This window comes from Panthera tigris, chromosome E3 (assembly GCF_018350195.1).
Source record: "Panthera tigris isolate Pti1 chromosome E3, P.tigris_Pti1_mat1.1, whole genome shotgun sequence".
NCBI lineage: Eukaryota > Metazoa > Chordata > Mammalia > Carnivora > Felidae > Panthera > Panthera tigris.
In genome coordinates, this window is record NC_056675.1 from 29,241,669 (window position 1) to 29,249,682 (window position 8,014).

Consider the following 8,014-nt stretch of genomic DNA (forward strand, 5'->3'; position numbering starts at 1 on the left):
GCCTCTCCCTGGTTCTCCCTCCCACTCTCTCTCAAAAATAAACAAACAGGGGTGGCTCTGTCAGTTGAGCACCCGACTTCGGCTCAGGTCATGATCTCGTGGTTTGTGAGTTCGAGCCCCACGTCGGGCTCTGTGCTGACACCTCGGAGCCTGGAGCCTGCTTCGGATTCTGTGTCTCCCCGTCTCTCGGCCCCTCCCCTGCTCATGCTCTATCTTTCTCTGTCTCTCAATAATAAATAAATGTTAAAAAAATTAAAAAAAAATTTTTTTAATGTTTATTTCTGAAACAGAGAGAGACAGAGCATGAGTGGGGGAGGGGCAGAGAGAGAGGGAGACACAATCTGAAGCAGGCTCCAGGCTCCAGGCTCCCGGCTGTCAGCACAGAGTCTGACGTGGGGCTCGAACTCACAAACTGTGAGATCATGACCTGAGCCAAAGTCAGTCGCTCAACTGATTGAGCCACCCAGGTGCCCCTAAAAAATTAAAAAAAAAAAAAAAAAAAAAAAAAAAATTAAAAACTTTTTTTAAAAAGGAAAGGATACATGCACCTTTATAAAAAATTTTTTAAAAATTCAAAAAAAATCTGATTTCACATAAAAATGCAGACTCTTGGCTTCTGAAAAAAATCCGATCAAGCAAGACTGGGATTGCATATGGAGTGACAAGAATGGTCGCAAACTGCTTAACTCAGCAGCTGCACTCTTCAGGGGGGGCCTATCTGCCCTAGTTTGCAAGTCCTCATCCACTTGTGTTCCTCCCCCGACCTCGGGGGCTATTTGCATTTTCATGACCCCTCCGTAGGTGAGGCCGGCAGAGTCTACTGATGAGCTTATGATGTTTCTGGGTTAACTGGTCTTAGGCCGGTAAGCTTTGGGAGTTCTATCAGCTGAGAGTCTCCCTGTCTCTGGATTTGCTGGCAGGTTGTTTATCATCATTGCTGAGAAAATGATTGCCTCTGAGGTCTTTCACCAAGTTTTCTGAGCTATTGCTTCTATTCTGTTACGGACCCTGAGGTCGGACACCCCTACTCGGCAGACTCTGTGTGTGAAAGGCTGTGGGTGAATCGGAGGGCAAGTCTAAAGATTCTAGGCTGGCTTTTTTTCCTCATCATTTCCCCCAGAGACCTAGGTCAAAATGAATGAAGAGTTTGTGGGCTCTTCTGTGAACCACATATTTAGTACAGGCGTTTAAAACGCCTGTTTTAATATTTTGGAGGTATTTACTTCCGGGTTCTGAGACACTGTAATTACACCCCATTTTTTTTCCTTCTGTTTACTTGTATCATATAACAATGATGTATACTTCTCAGTTTTAAGTCAGATGACACGTTCTGAGTGCCCCCCTTCACTACTTATGAGCCATGAGACTGTGGGCGAATTACTCCCTCTCTCTGAGTCTCACATGAGCATATAGAAGGCACGGGGTTCCCACTCCGACCTCACGGGGCTGTCGTGAGCATTAAGGAGACGCGTGTAGGCACCAGCACAAAAGGAGTATTCAGTAACTGTGGTCTCTTCTTCCACATCATGGTTCTGGCGGGACACTTCCCAAACCGTCCAAGTGAGGAATCCCAAAAGCTGTTCGCATGCTCAGGCCATATAATCAACAACTTATTCTGACATCTCATCAATGTAACTTTTAAATGTTTATTTTTTTGGAGACAGAGAGAGAGAGAGAGAGAGAGAGAGAGAGGGAGAGAGGGAGAGATAGGGGGTGGGGGAGGGGCAGAGAGACAGGGAGACAAAGAATCCCAAGCAGGCTTCCCACAGTCAGCGCAGAGCCCTCTGCGGGGCTCGAACCCACGAACCGTGAGATCATGATGTGAGCCGAAACCAAGAGTCAGATGCTTAACCGACCGAGCCACCTAGGTGCCCCTCACCAATGTAACTTTTAGAAACACCTGGAGAGATATTATTTCCTGAGGGAAACGCCATCTCTAAAATTTCAGGGTCAAGAAATGGCATCAAGTCTTAGAAAGCAGGACATGAACTGGGTCACTGAGCTTTTCTAAAATGTTCACGGGTCAGTTGTTGGCACAACTGACAGGAAACAATTATCACAGCGTCACGACTTGGGCAACTGCAAGAGCTCTAGCACTGGAACCTTTTCCGTGTTTCCGCAAGAAATACCTAACTGACGTGGTACAGTTAACTGAAAAATCTCGGAAGGAAACAAAAGGCCTGGAATACCATATCCCAGCTATTCTGTGTGACTAAAGAACTGGCAATAAACGTGACTATTGCTCCCTCGGAAGGAAAACTGTTTGACTTGGTCAAGTACCGATCTGTAGAATCATCTAGAGGAAATGGTGGAAGGAGGTGGTGTCACTGCCATTAACTGTTTGATTCTTTACTCACCCCGAGGTCGATTAATACAGTAATTATCATTGAGTTCAAAAAAGAATGCATTCATAATGAGTTTAAATGGAGGATTTTTATACGTCAGCTTATAAAGACTGCATGCAATGAATCACTAAATACTCCTGAAACCAATGCTACGCTATATATTAACAGACTTGAATTTAAATAAATGAAATAAAGATGTCACGTAGTGATACTTAACTCTTTAGAAGTCATAATCTTCAAACTACTTTGTTCAGTGACATATAATTATGGTTCTACCTTTTTGTTCAACAAGACGTTTATTGTGACGATAGTACATACCTAATGTTTTAGGAGTCATCTTTTGGAGGACTAATTTATTGGGATTCTAACCTGAAAAGAGGATCTCAATCACTACTTGGCAAAGATGTTTCCCTGCAAGAATAAAAAGATTTTGCCTTTATATCGTCTTTTAACTAGGTCATTTACTTCTCTTCATTACATATTACCTGACAGCAACGAAGAATGACATTCTTCAACAAATGCTCAGACTAGCATTTACTGAGAGCTTATCATGTGAAAGATGATCCTATGAGATGATTATTGCTCTCATCTCCACTTTACAGATGAGAAAATGGAGGCCTAGTTAATAGAGGACAGAGCCAGGTTTTAAACCATGGTCTGACTTCTGGGGCACCTGGGTGGCTCAGTCGGTTGAGTGTCCGACTTCAAGTCAGGTCATGATCTCACAGTTCGTGAGTTCGAGCCCCGCGTCGGGTTCTGTGCTGACAGCTCAGAGCCTGGAGCCTGCTTCGGATTCTGTGTCTCCCTCTCTCTCTGCCCCTCCCCTGCTCATGCTCTGTCTCTCTCTCTCTCTCTCTGTCAAAAATAATTAAACATTAAAAAAAATTAAAAAAAAAATTTAAACCATGGTCTGACTTAAAGCCTGACCTCATAGCACTACATTATTCCAATAAGGTAACCAATACGTTATTGGTTCAAAGGATTAATTGGCCCCTCTATCCTGCTACTACAAAAGCTGAGAAATCCAAACTGCAGAAAATAAACCAGGAAGGGACAACACCACTGCATTTCGGAACATGAACTCTGGCTCGATGAGCATGGTGTTGCGTGAGACAAGCAGACGCAGTCACAAGAGAAACTGGGGTGAAGGGTGCTGGGTGGCTCAGCCGGTTGAGCATTAAAAACTCTTGATTTCTTGATTTCAGCTCAGGTCATGATCCCAGGGTGGTGGGATCGAGCCCTGCGTCTGACTCTGTGCTGAGCGTGGAGTCTGCTTAAAATTCTCTCTCTCCCCACCCCACCCCGCCATTCTCCCTCTCCCCCACTAGCACTCTCTCTAAAAGTTAACAGAAAGAAAGAAAGAAAGAAAGAAAGAAAGAAAGAAAGAAAGAAAGAAAGAAAGATGGATGTGAGGGGTGCCTGGCTGGCTCAGTTGGAACAGTGTATGACTCTTGATCCTGGGGTGGTGAGTTCGAGCCCCATGTTGGGCATAGAGATTCCTTGCATAAACTAAAAAAGAAAGAAAGAAAGAAAGAAAGAAAGAAAGAAAGAAAGAAAGAAAGAAAGAAAGAAAAATAGTGGTGAGAGTAGTTGGGAACTCCCTTATTTTTGGCACCCCAGGTCTACTTCTGGGGACACCACTATAAACAAGAGTAGAATACTACAGACATTTTAAATGTCCAAAGAGTGACCACACATTTCTAGTGACTATGAAATGAAATGTGCCCAAATGTAAGCAAGGCAAAGGCCATACATGGCAAAAATAAGAGAATATTGTGTACACCTCTTGTAGGTGGCAGAAAGTGGCTTTCATGAACACAACAGAAGCACTTCCAGGCTCTTCCCATAAAAAATCTTGTCCAAAAATATTTTCTTTCTGGACGGAGTCAGACATTACTAGGGCAAAGGTAGCTAGCTAGCGCACTGGCTGACGTGCTGCCTGAACTTTTGAGACCCCGTGATTCACTGCTCATGAGGGATGTTGGGCAAGACAAGAGAACACTGAGAAGAGTGTCCTGGCTCTCCCTAGAGACTCTTCTTTTGTTTATGTTATGTGGCGTATATTCAGCGACCTACCCTGTTTTAAATGCTGTAGATGTCCAATAACTTGGGATAAAAAAAAACTGATTAGAAACCATACTTTAATTATTGGTTTGAGTAGTCTCTCCTTCTCCAATCAAATTCTGAGCTTCTTGAGATGAGGAACCCAAGCCACAGAATTCTATCATCGTATTTGAAGTAGCTGGCACAAGGATGGGTTCTGGATACTTGTAGATGAAAATCAAATCAGCATATATCTGACTCCCTATCACAGTAATTTCTTAGAACCTCTGACATAATCATCTGAGTTTTGTGAACCTGAAATGAAAAAGGATATCTGACAGAGAGACTCAGGAATGTACATTTTATTTTATTTTATTTCATTTTATTATTTCTAAGTAAGTTCCATGCCCAGCATGGAGCCCAAAGCAGGGCTTGAATTCATGACCCTGAGGTCAAGACCTGAGCCAAGATCAAGAGTCAGATGCTTGGGGTGCCTGGGTGGCTTAGGTAGTTAAGTGTTTGATTCCAGCTCAGGTCATGATCTCAAAGTTTCATGCGTTCAAGCCCCGTGTCAGGCTCTGTGCGGACAGCTCAGAGCCTGGAGCCTGCTTTGGATTCTGTGTCTCCCTCTCTCTCTGCCCCTCCCTTGCTTGGGCTCTCTCTCAAAAATAAATAAATAAACTAAAAAACAAAAAAAACAAAAAAACAAGAGTTGGATGCTTAACCGATGGAGCCACCCAGGTCCCCCAGAAGTGTATATTTTAAACAAGCCCCTTAGGAGATTCTTAATGCACACAGAAGTTTGGGAACTAGAGAGTTGCTACATACAAATAAATAAACACGTGTGTGCCTAAATATATGTTTCAGACAAGGTATAGGTAACGTGTGAACAAAATAAAGTTTAAATAACATTTTCAAGCTCGTTTCCTCTACTCTCCAATCTCTCCTCTCTCCAGTGCCTGAATCATCCTGCTGTAGCAAAATTCTGATCAAACATTTCCTTTGCTCAAAACCGTCTTGACCGTGAAAAACTAAAATCCATAGTTGTAAGCTTGTCATTTAAGAATCTTTATGGTCCACAAATCAACAGAACTTTTTAATGAGGTCTTTTGTTTTTGTTTTAAGTAGGTTACATGCCCAATGTGGGGCTTTAACTCATGGCCCTGAGATTAAGAGTCACATGCACTACAGATTGAGCCAGCCAGGTACCCCAATACAACTTTTTAAACAAGAGCACATCATAAAAAAAAAATAAAAAATAAAAAATAAATAAACCAAAAAACAAGAGCACAAAGTCTGGAGCCAGAATGATCGATTTCAAATCCCAGCTCACCAATCACTAGTGTGCTATCAGGCAAGTCACTTAATCTGTGTGCCTCAGTTTCCTCATCTGTAAAACTGGGATATTAATACTACCTTACTGATGGGGTTGTTGATAGGATTAAATGAGTTAATAATACACGCACCGCACTCAGAACAGTGGCCAGCACATTAGTGCAAAGTAAACGTTAGTTATTACTATTATTACAATTATCCCCTACTACTCATCTACTCACACACTACACTTTGGTCCCATCTATTAATTCCTGCTCCTTGGGCATTTTTCCGTCACATTGTTTCCTTCATCTGTAACCCAGCTATGCACCATCTCTGGGTCAAAAGTGTTCAATTGACAAGACCCGAATCACCTGCCACTGGAAACTCTTTAATGGCTAATTCCACTCACACCCAAATTAATCCTTCCTGCCTCTGTGCATTACTGTAACTTTTGTGTGTTTACTCATCTCCTAGACGGCTATTTCCCCTGAGAGGCTTGTATACTTAAAACGTTATGTTCCCAGGAATGGAGACCTGGGTGCCAAACAGGTCACATTTATTCTCCCTAAGCCTCATATTTCTCATTCATAAGTTCAGGATAATAATATCCACTCTGAAGGAGGTTTAAAATAACAAACTCTATCCATAGGTAGTCAAAGAAGAGTTCTGAATAGTGATAGAATGATTAATAGTTGCCCTTAATGATGTCAGCTACGTTACTGGCGTCAGTGCCAAGCACTGCAGGAGATAGTTTTTCCATCTCGTTTATGGAAACAGGCAGGGAAACGCAGAACACACCATACACCCAGACAGGCTGTTTACAAAACAGCCGGGACAAAAACAAACCAAACTACCTAACTCACACGTGCGCTCTGCGCCAGCTCTGGGGCGTGTCCGGAGGACAGAGCAAACCTCTTTTCTATTGGCCTTTCAGAGGGTGACATCAAGACCACCCCCAAAGCACCGACCAATGGGCTTTAGCGGGGAGGACCCAACGGCGACAGCTGAGGGCATGACAGTGTCTGGACTTTATCACCTCTCCACCAAAGTTGGGGGGCCGTCTCCTGCCCCGCCAAAGAGCCTCGGCTAGACACAGCCTGATCTTCATTTACCCCTCTTTATATTTTCTTTTAACGAGAACTTTTTGTACAAGTTCCCATTAGAAGCCGTGAGCATGGAATCATAACAGCTGTGTTCTAGCCTAACCCTAGTGCGACTCTGGGGTTTCACTTTCCCTTTTGTGCGCGTCCGTTACCCTATTTTATAACGGGAGCAATCGTTCCGCGTTAGGGCAGGAACTGCCTCTCCAATCAGACCCGTAGCTCAGTCTAGCACGAACCTGACCAATTTTGGACGCGCAACCAACGGCTGCGGCAGGGGCTCTTGGGGGGCAGGCGTCCCTTCGTTCCACCCCAAAATGTGTGGAAGCGATGCCTCCTCCCTCCCGCCCTGGGGATATCTTGGAGCGGTAGGCTCTGACCCTGACCCCTGAGGGGACGCAGGCAAGTCCCGGCGATCCGCCCTGACGACGTAGGGCTCTCGGGAAAGGACGGAGAAGTTGGCCACGCGGGGTCCGGGCCCGGTGGCCGAGACCGCGGATGCTTAGGACTCGGGCCTGGGCGAGGAAAGCCCTGCGGACCAGTTTCTCTAACCCGTTCCCCCACAGCCGTCCTCAATACGCCGCCCCGAAATGCAGCCCGGGCCTCCCTTTGCCCTTTCCCGCCACGCTGGAGCTTACCACTCTGTTCCTTCCGGGCCCACCCGGCCGCCGCCCGCCTCCCGGACCCCCACGGAAGCAGAGGAAGAGGTGGCCACTTCACTTCCGGAAGTAACCGAAGACTTACTGGGGAGAAGAGTGCCCCGGCCCACGACCATAGAGGAGAAGCCGCACTCTTCTCCCAACCCTCTCAACCCCGCGACCTCCCCGCTGCCTAGAGCGGCCACTCCCCGGCCGAGGATTTCGGCGCATGCGTGCCACCGTCAGCCCCGCCCGTTCCTCTCTAGAAATAAACTCGGGGCCACGGTGGCGTTACACCCAGAGGGTGAGGCGGGTGTCTGGTTCAGGTCCTCTGGGGAGGTTGTTTCTGTGTCTGGAGGAAACAACTTTACCCAGAACTTAAATAAGACCAAACTGTACTCTCCACAAAGATTTTTTTGCAGAAAATCCCAGGACTTTGGCGGAAGTTCTCTTTGTAGTGTTAAGAACGGGAATTAAAGTGACTTTATGAACCTTTTTTTCTCCCATTGTCTCGGGGCGTTGAGAATTAATGCTAGGTATTTTTAAACCACTGGCTTGGAGTTTGTTAAAC

At 45.3% G+C, this 8,014-nt stretch overlaps 1 protein-coding gene across 3 annotated transcripts in view; it reads right to left on the bottom strand.

The window, feature by feature from the left end:
- The window catches only part of BFAR (bifunctional apoptosis regulator), a 34,413-nt gene extending 26,788 nt beyond the window's left edge, over positions 1-7,625 (bottom strand). The window contains exon 1 of one of the 3 annotated variants that reach the window (XM_007076858.3): positions 7,550-7,625. The gene's annotated coding sequence lies outside the window, so the exon portion shown is untranslated. The other 2 variants (XM_007076857.2, XM_042971306.1) reach the window with 2 other exon arrangements.
- Between the last annotated feature and the right edge of the window lie 389 nt (positions 7,626-8,014).